Here is a 16,807-nt window from a genome sequence, read left to right as displayed (position 1 = left end):
ATTCTCTGGTGTATCCAAAGGACTCTGGTGTCGAGGGGCCAAATTGGGGTATAGGAAATTACAGGTAAGATAAATATATACATATTAAATAGGTATTACATATAATTATATATAAATAATAAATATATTAGGTACTTACATATATAGATACATAAAGTAGATGCACATTTCAAAAATCTTCAAAGTACCTTGCCATCAGTTGTCAACTCTAACTATCACCTTCGACTTCCAATATTATATGATGCTTGTATCAACACTATTTCTAATGGAAACTGCAAGGATTTTACTTGCTGGCTCTCAGTCAGAGAAATGCTTGGAGAAGGCCATGTCAAAGTCATGGAAGGCATCCTAAAACTCAGGGGAAAGGCAGTGAGAGGAAATCTGTAAGTATCCTGGTCAACATAACCTGAATGGGCAAGACTGGTTCACAGTCAAGCATGAAGAACACCAGTATTTGGCCTTCAGTTTTTCTTCTTTCTTTCAGTTCTGCAAGTGTTTTCTTTTTAATTGTGCCTGCTGTGGTCTAACCTGAACACCAGTATCCTCAACTCGGCAGTATTTTTTCTTAAATGCTTACCTACTTTTTTCCCTGGTTTTTTCCTAAGGTGTAAACGACCATTTTGAGAAAACTAGGAAGTTCTTGATGCCATAGCAAGTGAGGTTTTGGGGTCTACAAACCTTCATTCACATTCTGCTTTCCCCCTTATTAGCTCTTTGACCTGGGACAAATTGTATGACCTGTGAGCCTCAGCTTCCTCAGCTATAAAACAGTTGATAATAGTGCCTCCCTCAACGGGATGTTGTAATGAGTAAATGAGAAAAGGCACACAAAATGCTTAGCACAGCATGGGCCCACAATAAGCATTCATTAAAGGTTACATTTTATTGTTATTGTTAAATTTTATTGTTATTATTACTGGTCTTGGGAACATCTGAGTTTTCATTGGTATTAGAACTTCAAGAAAAAGAAATAAAACTCCTTATACCAGTAAGCAAATGGATTTTGAGGGGCCTAATAAATGTTCTTGCCTGAAAGAATACCACTGACTTTTGAATAAATTGATTCATTCAACACAACTGTATTGTGCATAAGCTATCTGAGTTATAGCTCAATAAATTAAACACACAACACTGTGTTGTGCACTACCGACTATGCAGGGCATGGCGGTAGGGGATATTAAGCACAGTTCCTGTTCCTAGACTGTGAATGGGATCAATCAGAGCTGACAGTGTCCTGACTCACCACCTAACACACCTGTAGAGTGGGCTTCAGCTCTCAAAGTAGCACATGCATGAATGAATCAGTGTCAGGAATGGTACCCAAGGTTCTCCTCTCTGAATCACCTAATAGCCATCCAGGTGCCATGGGACACAGGACAAATCCTTTCCCATTCCACATTCTTTCCTTCCCCAGCCCAGTGTCAGGGTGGTGTCTGTCAAGAGTCTCCTTAATAAGGGGTTGGGAAGTGGTAATTATATGAATGGAGATGATAAAGATCACATAATTATTTTTATTTTATCTTTAAGTAATCCCTATACCCAATGTGGGGGTCGAACTTACAACCCCGAGGTCAAGAGTTGCATGCTCTACTGACTAAGCCAGCCAGGTGCCCCAAAGATCAGATAATCAAAATGCAATTTTTTTCTTTCTTTCTTTTTTAAATGCAATTTCTACATTTGCTATGACAGGTTGGAGGAGTGGCATGAGAAGTGGATAAAGTAAATTTCCTGTGACTTTGGATTTGAAACTGCACAATGCATGTTCTCCCATAACTGCAGGATGGTGGAAAGTGCTGGCTAACAACACCGCCTTGCTGATGTCAGTCTACTGCTGTGAGTTTTTTCCCTCAGGACTTAGAAGTGCTAAAGTATGTATAGAGGTTTTCTGTCCAGGGCGCCTGGGTGGCTCAGTTGGTTAAGCGACTGCCTTCGGCTCAGGTCATGATCCTGGAGTCCCAAGATTGAGCCCTGCATCGGGCTCCCTGCTCAGCAGGGAGTCTGCTTCTCCCTCTGACCCTCTTCCCTCTCGTGCTCTCTCTCATTCTCTCTCTCTCAAATAAATAAAATCTTGAAAAAAAAGAAGTTTTCTGTCCACTGGTTTACTTTTTTATTTATTTTTGGGGGGTGGGTAAGAGAGAAAAAAATGTTAATTTTCAAGGGAAGACCAAGGGAAGTACAGTTTGGTAAAGCAGATGGGCCAGCAAAGATTAATTTTAGGCCATAAATCATTCTCACGCCAATGATCTTATATAAAAAAAAGAAAGACAAAAAAAATAGGCTCTCAAAGGTGATTCTTTTGTCAGAATGAGAGGTATTTTTTTCAACAGCAATGGAAAGGTCCCATAATACAGTGGGTAAGTCCTGAGCTAGGAGTTGAGAAACATGGGTTCTCACCCACGTTCTTACTGGTCTCTGTGACCTCAGGCACATTTTATAACCTTTCTGGCCTCAGACTCATCATCTGCAAAACAAAGTATGTGATGTTTGAGACCTCTTCCACCTCAGACACACCATGGGTACATGAAGTATGAGAATGTAACATGGCGCTCGTGAAGCCTCTTAGATTATTGAGTGTGTGTCTTCCCAAGCTGCATCAAAGTTAGAGACATGTGGTTATTAGGAGTGTTGGACCTGTCCCTCTAACCCTGGATCTTGCCTTTACAAACCCTGAGCCCAAATGGCTCCTCAGACTGGCTCTGCATTTGTTCAAGCCAGCTATTGCATCTGCTGCTTTACCACCTAATTTCTCTACATTTTTATTTAGTTGTTATCACCATCGTGTGAGGCAAGTATTATTTTTTCATTTTACAGATTAAAAAAAACAAGGCTCAAAGAAGTGGAATACTCCATATTACACAGCTGGTAAGTGGCATAACTTGGACTTGGGCCAAAATGTTTTTACTTTCATGTTAGTTCTCTTATGCTGGGCTTTTGCGATAATCCTGATTAAAGGGGAAAGAGCTATGAAGCCTTGGTGAAGATGTTGTCAGTTGATGTATTTTTGTCATTTGTCACCTGAGGCCTTACCTACTACATCTGTGCCAATTAAATTGATGAGCTGCCACCCATCCCCAGGAGACACTGACCATGAGAGACCTAGGGAAATTCCTTCCTTCGATAATACCACCAAGTCAGACTGCGGCTAATTATTCTTGTCCTTTTCTATCTCCTACTGGTTATACATCATCACCATTTGTGCGTTAGCCAAGCCAGAAACCACAGTCATTTTTGACTTCTTTTCTCTTCTCTCCCATAACTGATAGTCACTAAATCTTATACATTCTTTGGAAATGCCCTAAATCCATCTCCCTCACCCTATACTCACTGCCATTTCCCATGGTCAGCTTGAATCAGCTGATCTCCCTAATTTAAACTCTGTTAGCACTAGACCATTTAAAACACACCACAAATTATTTTTCAGAATTAGAGCTTTTACTGTGTGGCCCCTTTGCTTAAAACCTCCCTTCAAAGAAACAAACACAAACCCCTACAGGATTCAGACTCCACAGTATAGCATTATCACCCACCTCCAATCTACTCCCCTATGTAGTCACTCTGGCCTTCTGACTCTGCTGAGCATTCACCCTACTCTCTGGCCCCATTTCACCCAAGAAGAGCAGATACAGAATGAAAAGAGAAGAAATCAAATGATCTGATTCTAGAACCATCAACCTTTTGACAGTAGAAAAGAATGAAGCCAGCCAATGGGACCAAGATAGAGCGATCTGAAAGGTGAACAGTCCAGTATTAGTTAAGCATATACATGGAGGAAGTTTTTTAAAGAAAGATCTGCAGGGCCCCTGGGTGGCTCAGTCAGCTAAGCATCTGACTCTTGGTTTCAGCTCAGGTCTGATCTCAGGGTCATGAGATCAAGCCCCTCATAGGACTCCATGCTCAGTGTGGAGTCTGCTTGGGTTTCTCTCTCTCTCCCTCTGCCCCTCCCCACCACGCGCATGCCATCTCTCCCTCTCTTCCAAATACATAAATAAATTTTAAAAAATCTTAAAAAGATCCATGCACAGCAAAATGTTCTTGCTGGCTTCACAGGAGCTTCAGAGGGCACAGAGGAGCAGAAAATGGGAGACCGGGTCAGAAAAGGGAGGGGCTGACCTGCATGGGAGCATCAAATTGGACAGCTCAGTGAATTTCATGGAAAGGAAAGGAACAGAAGAAATGTAATTGGATCTCATCTTACTACCCAAGGCTGGTTGTAATCTAAGATTCTCATACATAAATTATACTCACCCCGAGATTCATTCATTCACTGAGTGTTTAGTGTTAAGTCAGGAGCTCAGCTAAGCAAAGGTGACCCAGAAATTAACAAGCAAAGGAGAAAAAGAAAGAGAGAAGAGCATTTAAAATTCCATAGTTGTCCTCAAGAAGCCCGTAACCCCATGTTTGAGAATGGCAAGTAAACAGTCCTGAAATAGTGTAAACAAAACAGTAATGAAGGCAAATACAGAAAATTGAGGGAAGATGGAACACTGAGAGATCCAAGAAGTTTTCTTCTTATGGAAAATGACGTGGAAGACTTTGCCTTAATTCGACTCTTGGGTTTTGAAAGTTTGTCTATGTCACATGTAATAAATATTAGGCTTCATAAGCCTGAAAGTATGTGTGAGATTACACCAATGATAGGTGTTCTAAGCCACACCTGCCAGTGCCGTGGACATCGGTCCCTCACCTGTCTCATCTGCCCTTCCAGGCAGTGCCAGGGCTTCTCTGTCATCCTGGGCTTTTGCCTCTTCCCCCATCGTTCGTGCTCTGGACTTACCAATATCTACCCCATCTAACAACCACTGACTGCACCTCTGTTGATCCCCTGTGAGTCTGGGACTTCTGAGCTCTCCAGTGCATTCTGCAACTCTTCTACTGGCCTTGGGATAGCATGGGTTTGGGAATGTCCTCTGCTATTGGGAATATGAAGGGCACCCTTCTCTTCCCTCCCCACAGTCCAGCTGAATTCAGGCTGTGCCTTTTAGTAGGACTTTCCTGGAATTCTGGGTGGCAGAAGGGAATCACAAACAATAGAGCTACCTTCAACTGCTTCTGAAAGTCCTGCTCTCAGAGCTCACAGGTCAGGTACACATTCACAGTTTCCTTACATCATTGCCTGACCAGCTATAAGGCTTCCTGTCTCTTTCCAAGGCTTTCTCTGAAGTGGGGACTGACCTAATTCCATCACCAGGAATCTGCTAAGTCTACAATCCCTAGAATCTGATGCCAACAGCCCTAGGCTCAGAGAAAAGAAGCTGGACTTTTGTGAGGTGTGAAGTCCTACTTTCCAAAGTCTCATTACCTATCCTAAGATTAGTGACTTATTGGGATGACTGCCAATGGGAATAACCACTTTCTATAAATGAGTATGACCTTGTTCCCAGGTCTTACCAAGGCAACACTTCAGTAAAGATGTTAATGATAATAATAACAAATGTTTATACATGCTGATTAAGTGTCAAGTACTGTTCTAAGGACTTATATTATTAATTTACCTAATCCTCAAAGCAATCTCATGAGAGATGTACAATTATTTCCCCCATTTTATAGATGAGGAAATTGAAGTACAAAGCAGGTATGTAATTTGCCCAAGATCACACAGCTGGTATGTGGCAGAACTGTGTTTGAATCCAGATAGTCTGACATGAGAGCCCACGTTGCTGCTACCCAGTACATCATACAGGTAGACCTTTGCCCAAACTCTGAGTCATTCAGTGTTTATTTTTTATTTTTAAACTTGAAATTTAATTCATATACCCTATGGTTCACTTTACAGTGTGTGTGGTTCAGTAGTTTTTAGTATGTTCTCTGATTTGTGCAATCATCACCACAATCTAATGCTAGAACATTTGTATCATCCTTTCCCCACTCAAAAAATCTCATATCCAGTAGTGGTCAGTCATTTCCATTCCTGCTCCCCTCCCCCAACACAACCTGCGACCACCGTCTCTATTCTGTCTCTATATAGATTTGTCTGTTCTGGACATTTCATATAAATGAAAACACACAATATGCAGTCCTATGTAACTGGTTTATTTCATTTAGCATAATATTTCCAAGGTTCATCCACACTGTATCATGTATGAGAACTTTATTCTTTTTTGTTGCCTAATTATATTCTACTGTAGGGATATACCAATTTTGTTTATTTATCCATCAACTGATAGATATTTGGAAAGTTTCCACTTTGGGGCTATTATGAATGATGTTGCTATGAAACTTCATGTACAAGGTCTTGTGTATTTCTCTTCAGTATAAACTTAGTAACGGAATTACTGGTAACTGTCAGTTTTAAATTATTCAAAATATAAGCCATCAAGAGCATAGTCTGCATGGAATTTCCACTGGTTTGCTATCATTAGTCATCTCCTTGAAATGGTTTTTACTGTGAAAGTCAAATTCCAACCTGCAGTTCTTAGGTTTTAGGACTGAGCTCAACACACACTCACACACATTTAGATATACTCACGTTCACCAGAAATATAAGCAAGGATGTATAGGCATGGGGCAGTCTACATTCTTGTAGAGAAAATAAATATCCTCCTTACCCCCATCCCAGCTTGTCCCCAAAGCAGCCTCATCTGAAGCAGTATTTCTCTGGCTCAAACTCGAATCATAATTCACATCACCAAATCGAACCCTTGGTTTCTCACTGAGAAGATCTGCTTCCTTCACAGCTTCGGTATTATGTTGAAGAATAATGCATAGATTCTTGCTTTGCATTTTTGTAACTGTAGTTGTTTAGGTGCTTTTTGTAGGTCAAGGGACCAGTTTGCCCTAAAGGAGCAAGTCCTTCCCTCTTAAAAGTCAGAAAATGACTTCCGTTCTTTCTGGTTCTATCAAGGTTTAGAAAAAAAATATAGAGCTTGATTTTTTCAGCTTGAACATAATGGAAAAATGCCAAAACACACAGATTTTGCTGAATGGGTTTAAAGTCAAAGTTAGTGCCCCTGAGGACTGCAGTGCACTAAAAGAATTACATAAGGAATTGACATATATAAAAACATAACAAAAAAAATTTCACATGTAATTATTCTAGGTACCTGCAAACCAAACACTTTCCAGCTTTTTTGTTGCATTATTTCACATTAATCGAGGGCTCAGGGGTTTGCCTTTGGGACCACGCCCTACCCTTTACTTTCCTTCAGCTTTCTTCACGGAGTCCCTCCCACACAGGACATGCGCACCTAGCTATTTGAAGTGCAAAGTCAATGGAGGAAAACAGAGTCTGTGTACTAATAGTAAACCTTGGGGGAAGGTCCACTAGTCATTTGTTTAGCAGGCTTTATAACATGTGCCTCCTATAGTCCTTGATTCACTCCTGTAATTTCCCCTTATTACCCTGGTTTCCCTCGGTTCCTGTTCGCTGTGGCCCCATGCCCCACTGCAGGCTTAAGTCAGGTTACTCTCCTCAGAGCCACCTGAACATGGCCCACATCGGCTCCCTGCAATTCTGGATAACACACATCTCTTCCCCCGGGGACTGTCCTTTGGATTGAAAAAATACAAGTTTGAAAAAATCGAGTAGACCTTTAAGGTATTTGGCCCTGAGGTAGAAAGAATCCTGGAGAAAAAAATAAATAAATAAAAAGAATAAAAATTCCCCTCACAGCAACGATTTCCAACGACAGGCTGTCCATTTTAGATATGCATTCCAAAGCCGTAGCCTTAGATTTCTTAAAAGTTACTGGGTGGATGCCATTTGATTTTGGTGATTTATCTGAATTTAGCTCATCAAACAAGTTTTGGGTCAGCATCTGTCTTGAGCTGTTACCTCTTTTTTCCTTCTTCCATTCAGATGACTGACCTCTCTGCTAGAACTTTCCAGTTCTGGACTGTCCATACTGTAGATTTCTGTCCCAACCAAAAATTCTAAGAAATTGCTGGGTGGGACGGTGCCCTCTGCAGAACTAAGAGACAAATTGTTCCCTGGTTCCTGGACCTATTCTTGATTGTCGCTTCTTGTCTACTTGGCTTCCTGACCCACTTCTGAGCCCACTCTTCTTGTGGGATGCTTGTCCGCCTAGATTTCTGGGTTTTGGTCCCCTTGACTCACGAGCTATCTTTGTGCTCTGGCTTTCCTTTCTGGTAGGGAGAGTCCAGTCTTCCTTATCATCCAACTGTTGGTTGTGTCCATTTCTATCCTCTTGCAGAATCATCACTGCTTTTTTGGTCTGTTCACTATCCCACGGCCTCTGCCTTGCTCTCCTGGTTCAAACATCCTGCTTTATCCTCATGTCCTCCTGCTGCTGGTGGTGCCTGCATGAACTAGAACATTTACCCCTACCCCAGCAAGTATCTGACCTCTGCTCTGCAGTAGAAGATACTTGGCCAGGATGAATTTAATTCTCTTCCCTTTTCACGCCACCCCCCCCATGTATATACGTTACAGAGAGAGAGAGAGAAGAAAATAGAAAAAGAATATCAGAGGCAGCATTTTAAAATGATGATTTGAAAATTGTCAGTAAATCTATAATGAATCATCATTTGATTAAAAAGATAGAGCTTCTCTAAATCTATCATAAGTTAAATTCACTGAATTAACTAAATTCAAATATGATTTTAAAAGGGAAATAACCAAAGGAAGATGGAAGAAAATTAATTTGTCGATCATTGCCTAACATTTTAATATTAATACATTGACTGATTTTGGAAGCATTAGCAAACCCAGTTATACATATAAGGTAGAATCAGAGGTACTATCAGATAAAGAATTGGAAATAAGACATTTACTCCATTTTGTTCATCATAGCTGCCCAATTCAGATGTTAACTTCATAATGAATTTAGGTTTCACAATTAGTTTGATTAGTCAAGTATGTTGATCATCACAAAATATCGTAGCTAAGGTTTTTTTTTATGTGCCAAGAATTGAGTTAAAAGCTTTACTTGCATTTCATGATTTAATCCAAGAATAGCTTTATTATGTAGATATTATTATTATTTTCACCATTTTACAGATTAAAATGCGGATGCCCGGATAAATTAATTACCTCCTTCAACATCACCCAGCAGTTAAAAACTAGATTAGTGATTCCAACGCAGGCTACCTGACTCCAAATCCAGTGCAATGAACTGCTAGTGCATCAGTAAGAATTCTGATTGCTCTTTTTATTCTTCATATTCTTACACTATTCGTTCTGTCTGAACATGAAAGAAAACTATGGTGTTGATTCATTGGGGCTCTGCTGCTCATGTCACTGGAGGGAGCAAAAGGTTAGATCAGTGAACATGTTCTTTAAAAAAAAAAAAATACTGGGGGCGCCTGGGTGGCTCAGTTGCTTAAGCGTCTGCCTTTGGCTCAGGTCATGATCCCGGGGTCCTGGGATCCAGCCCTGCATCAGGCTCCCTGCTCAGCGGGGAGTCTGCTTCTCCCTCTCCCTCTCCCTCTGCTCCTCCCCCTGCTCATGCTCACTCTCTCCTGCTCTCTCACTCTCTGACAAATAAATAAAATGTTAAAAAAATTACTGTATAAAAATTTCATCTCCCAAGATATTTCCTTAGTCCCTGAATCGACTACTGGAACTGAGAGGACAAAAAAGCAAGTTACCTGCAAATCTTTCCAGACTTCAGAAGGAACTCATCACCGGAATATTTACAAGTCACATGTGGGCAATGAAAAATTTGTAAATTCTTAGAATCCTTCCTAGCTTTATAATATCTATTACCCACTTAGTTTACATGTTTACTGAATATGTTGTATGCTCAGTGTATTTGTCTTCAGTTGAGCTGCCCATAGCAGGCAGTCTCCTTCCTTCGGCAGCTCGTGACGGGTATTGGAGTCCATGGACTTTATTTTTCCTTTTCCTGCTTCTCCTTTACATAACCACACCCACCTGTCTCTCAGCCACCATCCAGCCCTCACCTCCCCATGTTTTCTCTTTTCCTCTGCATCCTCTTCAGGTAAAACATAGTCTCTTTTTTGTTCTCTTTTTCTCTGGATCTATTCTCAGCATAAATTCAGCAGTTGGTTGGATTCAATTACTTCAAGAAGAAATCAATCCATTCTAAATGCTACTCTTTGATTGAATTCAGCCGTAATTTTCCCTTGTCTAATTCCATCTTCTCTGCTCACCTGTTGCACCAACCTTATGGTTTTATTACCTGGGTTTCCCTCTGTTTATGTTTCCATAAAGCCTTCTTCATTCATCCATCCCTGAGTGTCTGGGCCATCCTAAATTTGGCAGTAAGTCCATCTACGGACCAGATGCCTTGTCTACAGCTGTGTCTGTCTGTCCCTTGAGCCATCTTATATGTTTTCCCTGAGTGGTGCTCCCATCCCAGCTGAACTTTCTTCTCTAGTTGCTCCCTTTCCCTTATCTTCCAGAGGAGAACACGGACAGACGTTATCCATTTATAGTTCTTCAATGCTTTCTCTACAGATCATAGGCATGATTTGTTTCAGAACATTCAAGGGGTGGAGAGTGGTTGTTGGTTGTGGCTACCCAACAAGGACCATACGCTTGACATAAATCTAGAGGAAAGGGTCCTGACCGTTGATCCCTTGCCCCCTTCTCTCAGACTTTATATTAACACAGAACAAGTTTTTTTTTTTTTTTAATATATTACTCTGACACTGAATTGATGTATACAATTACCTGAGACTTCTACATTTCAAGACTCATTATTAAGTTTTATGTGAAAGGTAAGTGATTTTAAAAAGCAGATGAATACTCCTTTCACTGATAGTCATACCAAAAATTATACAGTAAAGCCATTCTTCTATTAGGTAGATCTCTTTGTATAAGGCATATAGTAGGACTAGGATAAAAAGATTTGGTCAAGTTCAGGACACATGGCAGGCATTACCAGTGGTTTGCGGCCTGCCCACACCAGTATCTCCAGGGAGACAGTGGATTTCAGCTGCTGCATCATCAACCTGTTGCCAAGGAAACAAGAGGGGGCAAAAAAAATGTCCTCAATGACATTCATTTTCAAGGCAGTCAAGACACCCCTGAAAGGAATTTCAACAGTCCTATGAAGGAAGCTAAAATAGGCTTCTAATTATAAATTCTAAACCGTCTCCTTTCACACCAGGTTATACCGTCAGCTTAGATTTGTCTTTCAATCATTTTTCTGTTTACCGTGCCACATATATTCCAGTTGTCAGAACAGCGAGAGCGTGTTCCCGAAGGGAGGAAGAGGCAAGGGGAGAAAAGAGCAAAAGAGAGAGAGAGGCTGGGGAAAAATGACTAATGGTGATGTGGTTACAACAAGAACACACAAAGGCGAATGAAGTCCTAAGTCCTAACCTAGGGGGCTGACATAGATTTCAGTCCAAATTTGTCATATTTTAAATGCTTTCATAACTGTGTTTGTGTCACAGCAGATACAGAAATTCTCTGCACAGGCATATCCTAGAAAATAGGAGCTTTGGTTCAGCATTTGTGGTTTCGGATTTTAGAGTCAAGTATAAAATTTGCAGGGCAGGACATACCGAAAACAGGCAGTATATACCGAAAACAATGTGTTTAACTAATCAGTTTCATTAGTGCTTATAAATTCCAGGGAGCAAAGATTTAGCTCTATACAATATTATGTTTGGGGATATACAAGCAATATGTGTGAGAGAGTGTGGACATGTCTAACATAAATCTTTGTGAGGACACTCATGAGTCTGTCAGGCAGAAGTTCCTAGATACTGAGGCCCTGTCCAGAAAGCCTCTCCTCTGCAACCGACTCTGGGCTTCCAATCAGTTCCTTTCTCTCCAGCAGCCCTTACCCAGGCCCACAATCACACTTTCCTCCTTGTGTAATGTAAAGCTTTTTCAAGTTGCTGGGCCTCAGCAACGAACAACGTTCTCTGAGAGGAGTACCTGTGGAATGGCCTAGACCAGTGCTTCTCAACCTTTCAGGTACATGTGAATCATCCAGATTCTCATTCCCTAGGTCTGGGTCTCCAGTGACCTTCCAGGTGATGCTGAGGTTGCTGGTCCAAGATCCTAGACTAGAGATTCCCTGAAGGCAGCAGCTGATTCTGATTAATGTCTAATATTGTGACTAGCAGGACCTAAGTACGTAATATATCTATTTTGAATGAAATGAACCTTAAAACACTTCCCACCCCACCCCACCTCCACCCACACTTCTGGAAAGAGCTCCAAAGTCTTGAGTTATGGCCAATGGAATGTGAGCAGAAGTAATGTGTGTGCCCCTTCCCACCATCTACTTCCCCCATGGGCCTAAGACATGGTGTCACCTAGGAGAAGGAAGGACCCTGGGCCCCTAAACCATGTCTTGGAGAATTCACCCATTATTCAGTCACCCATTTCAGATTTTATATGAATGACAGCTATTTCTCATATCTGAACCATTATGCACTTCTTTTTGGTTATAGCAGCTAGGATTTGCTTAATTACATATTTCTCTTATAGGTATTATCACATTATATTATAATTGTTAGTCTCTCCCACTGTAATGTGAGCTTGTGCATATTATAGTGACTGACACCCAGTAGGAAACCAAATTTGCTCTATGAATTAGCAAATGAAGATGGTATTATTTTTTAGTCATCCACCTGTTTAATTCATAGAGCACCGGCCATAAATATAATTTAATTCTCACATCCCATAAAAAAGAGATATAGAAAAAGGATCAACCTTATTTAATTATGCTTAGACTTTAGTTTCTTTCTTTGGGGCACAGTTGATAATGGGTAGGGGGAGGGGAAAAGGTATTGCTACATAGGCTTCTTTACTTTCATTCATGGCATGTGTGACCTTTCCATGACAGACTTGATTTCCATGAGAGATCTGATTGTACAGAATGAAAAGGGGTGAAGGAAAGGGTGTTGAAAAGTAAATAGACTTATCACACCTCCACTTCAGTGGAAGTATATGGGCGATGAGCACAACTGCATGGAAAATTGTAACCTAAAGTGATTAAGGGGAAAAATACATATGAACCATGTATTATATGTAGTTACATATAGCTATATAATCCACCCAGCTATATATGGCTAATAATCTACATTTTATTTGGGCTTGCTTCTCTTGTCATACTGTGCCAGGCTTTACATACATCACATAATCTTGGCAAGTCCTGTAGAGTATTATCTTCATGTTACTGACCCGGAAGTTAAGTCTCAGGATAGGTGAATTGTCTGATGATCTGAACTCATCCATATAGTTTCAAAACTCAGTTCCCACCCCCACCCCTCATTACACTGAGCAAAAAACGCACTTAGAAAGACTTTGTTATGGAATATTTGAAAACAGAATTATTCTAGAAAGTTAGGACCCCTGGTTGTTGTAGGTATTTTGCAAGACTTTATAAGCAACTACACCAGAGAGACACATTGTCTCAGTTTCCAACTTCCGTAAGAGGCAGACATGCTGGATGTGTGAAATTCCTATGGGATGTCACGGAGGGTAAGAGACACTGCCTGGGATCATCACATGCTTGCTGAGACAGAGGCAGAAACAAAATAATTTGTTCTCTTACCAATAAAGAAGTGAGGACTGTGATGTCCCTTACCACATTATAACTTGGGTGAGGTACCGGGAAGCAAAAACCTCAGGTCTTCTGACTTCTAAACCTTCATCATCCCACTGTACCGGCCCCTCCTACATCTGAAGACGTGGGTCAGACATGTTCAGGGCTCCTACAAAAGAGTGGGATACTGGCCCTTTTATATCCCTTTATATTGATCTTTTAAACCATAATTGAGGTGCAGGTATCTCAGTTTACTCTCTAATAGATTTAATGGGATATGTTCTTATAAAGAAACTCGATGGCCCCCAAATTTCCAAATCTAGCCTTATTTTTCCCTTTTATTTTCTGAACTATCCATTTGAAAATGCTTCCTTTCTGAAGTCCACAATGAAAAAGAATCCCTTGTATTTTCAACAGCCATCACAGGTCTCATCCTAAACCTAATCCAAACAGTTCTTCAAACACTGCACTTCCTCTCTGTGAATCACAATACCACTTGTAATTCACATTATGCAATTTATTTTACTTGTGGTTCATAAGTCTGGCATCTCTAACTGGAGGCCAGGTGATGCCCAGGTAGTCTATAGATTACACCTTCAGCAGCAAGGATATAGATAAGCCCCAAATTGTTTTACATATGTAAATCTTGTTGGCTTAATTGGGTTATAAGAGTTAAGAATGTGTCTTGCCACTCTATGTAAACTCATTGAGGGTAGGGCCTACACCTTTATAAGTCCTTGTAGCTCCTAGAGCACTTGCACATGTACTGATTGCTTATAAATTCAGCAAAATGAATTATACTCCTTTCAAAGTCCTATATTACCTGGTACCGTGCTGGGCCCATTGCAAAGTATCTAGGCAACTGGAGACCCCATGCATATAGTGGTAAGGTCTAAATTATTCATAGCTGTGACCCTAGCTCCCAGCACAGAGAATGGCCCAAACAAAGTATTCAAAAAATACATGTTGAGTAAATGAAGGAATGTTATGAATGTTTGTTGCATGATTTCCCTGTGTTCCTCTTTCATTCTTTCACATCTACACAGGAAATCACATAGATCAAAGCTTCTCAAATGCTAATGTTTATATGAATCACCTGGAGAACTTGTTCAAATCCAGGTTCTCTTTCAGGCCTGACTCATTAAGTATGACATCTTTAACTGGAGACCAGGTGATCTGGTAGTCTATAGATCACACCTTCAACAGCAAGGATAAGCCCATAAAAGATGCAGGGCTTCCACATTTGAACTGAATATTATCAATGTACATCAGCACATGTCTTTCATAAAATGTGTTTAAAGAAACTTACTTTCCAGCCTCTTGGGAAAGAAGTCCTGGGGCACCAAATCTGTATGCACCAAGACGAGTACTATAAGGTTACTAAAACAACACTATCAATATTCAGTCATTCAGATCTGCTCCATAAGTATTGATCAAATCTAATTCTGGTTCAGTATTGAGCCTGATGAGAGAGTCTGCCATTTAAAGATCAAACTAATGGTGTTGCCATAAAGCTTTTTGTATATGACAAAGAGGCAATTACATTAATGTCAGGAGGAATTGTTCAGGAAGTTTGCCAATGGGAATGAAGATATCTGGCTACTGAGAAAGGATTTAAAAAATAACCAAAACTTTCAGTGCTGTGTGAGAGATCAGCTCATTATTCAGTCTTGAATTTGTCTTCATGTTAATACCAAAAATGTCAAAATAACTGAATTGAGTTAAAGTCTTGGGACTGAGGAGAAGTCGAATGTAATGTTTAGCTATAATCATGAAATAGAGTAGATTACATTTAAAAAATATCTCATTTTTCCCATTTTGTTTCAAGTACAAAGGTCTGTAACCCACCATACCCAGCATTTACAGAAGCAGATTTATTAGTTGTCATTTGATCACCTCTTATGTCTTCTCAGAAAATAATCTTTGCAATTAGGGTCACTGTCTATACCCCAAATATTTTAAAATGCTAACTGGCAAGCTCTGAAGCTCTGTGCTATGCAAACCATAGGTAAGGTAGATAATAATAGGTTTTACTGATTATTAAGCAGTGTTGTGCTATAGTCAAAAGTCTAAGGGCTCAATTCAGTCGTGAAAGGAACTGATTTTTCATTTGTTGTTACTGCAGTAGACGCCATAGTAATCATCATTATTGCAGTTATTCTGTAGAGAGGCATCCATTGTAGAAGCCCTGAGTTCATTTTCAGAATGCGTAATCAAATTTACTCCACCCATTTGTGCACACCATAGAGCATTTTGTATCTATTCAGGTAATGCTTTGAGCCTCATGCATGTAACTTTACACTGTGTGCAAGATGTAAATACACCATGACCATGTCTGAAAGAGCTTAGTGGGTAGTTGAGTAGAATAGATTTTAGGAGATGATACAAGTTAGGTAGGTCAGCCCCATTTTCCTTACTCCGGCCCTAGCCTTCTTTCTGGTCTTGATCTTCCCCAACTTTACTCTCCCATTAATGAGTCTTGAGATTTGGGTAGAAGAGTGATAGAGAAGGAGAGGCAAAGGAGAGCGTTAGAATGTTAGGGAAGGTGGTGCCAAAAGGGAAAGTTTTTGTTTGTTTGTTTAAGCAAGAGGTGGAGAAACTAAGAGTCAGAAAGAGGAATATCTCGTCCCTGGAGAAGCAGAGTAGGAAAAGGAGAGGGATCTGGATAAGGAGAGGAAATAAAGCCTATTTTAGTGTGCCTCAAAAGTTTCAAGACAGATGTAGACTTACAAGAAAAACAAAAGAGAATGGCAGTTTTCATTCTCTTCCGCCCACTTTAACCTCCAAAACAAGTTCTTTGGAGATTTTAATACTTGGATTACTGTCATTGTCCTCCACACCATTCCTGTCATAATTCATCACAATTTAAATGTCCACATGGACAATCCCAGTCCCCTTGTCTGGTTCCTTGATTGACACCCTCTCATTTCACTTTCAGACCCCATCACCATCACTTACCTTTGCAGCTTATTGCCTCCAGAGCCCTGGCTACGACACTTGGCCATCACAAGATCCTGTCACCTTCTCACTGCCTTTAATCCCTCTGGAGCCCATACTGGGCTCCTTACACCGCTGAGAGTCCACACTCCATCGTTAGAGTACATACACTTGCATGTATCCTCAACTCATTTGCCCCCTTCTTTCTTTGTCATAACAGCAACTTAACACAATTGTATGCTCCTCAATTCCAATGCTCCATCTCGTCTGTACCCGCACTCTTGCAGCTGAATCTGATTGGAGAAAAACACACACAATGCTTCATCACTGTTCTCAAACAGGTCAGTTAAGCTGCCCCTGCTCTGTTCACTCTTTCACTCTCCAAGATGGTTATTTCATACCTTTTCCTAAAACCTTGACCACCTTCTCCCCCATCCTCA

This window comes from Eumetopias jubatus, unplaced genomic scaffold, assembly GCF_037043125.1.
Source record: "Eumetopias jubatus isolate StellerSeaLion01/CBP00866 unplaced genomic scaffold, mEumJub1_p1.0 scaffold_1, whole genome shotgun sequence".
NCBI classification, from domain to species: domain Eukaryota; kingdom Metazoa; phylum Chordata; class Mammalia; order Carnivora; family Otariidae; genus Eumetopias; species Eumetopias jubatus.
Note: the sequence above shows the minus strand (reverse complement) of the source record.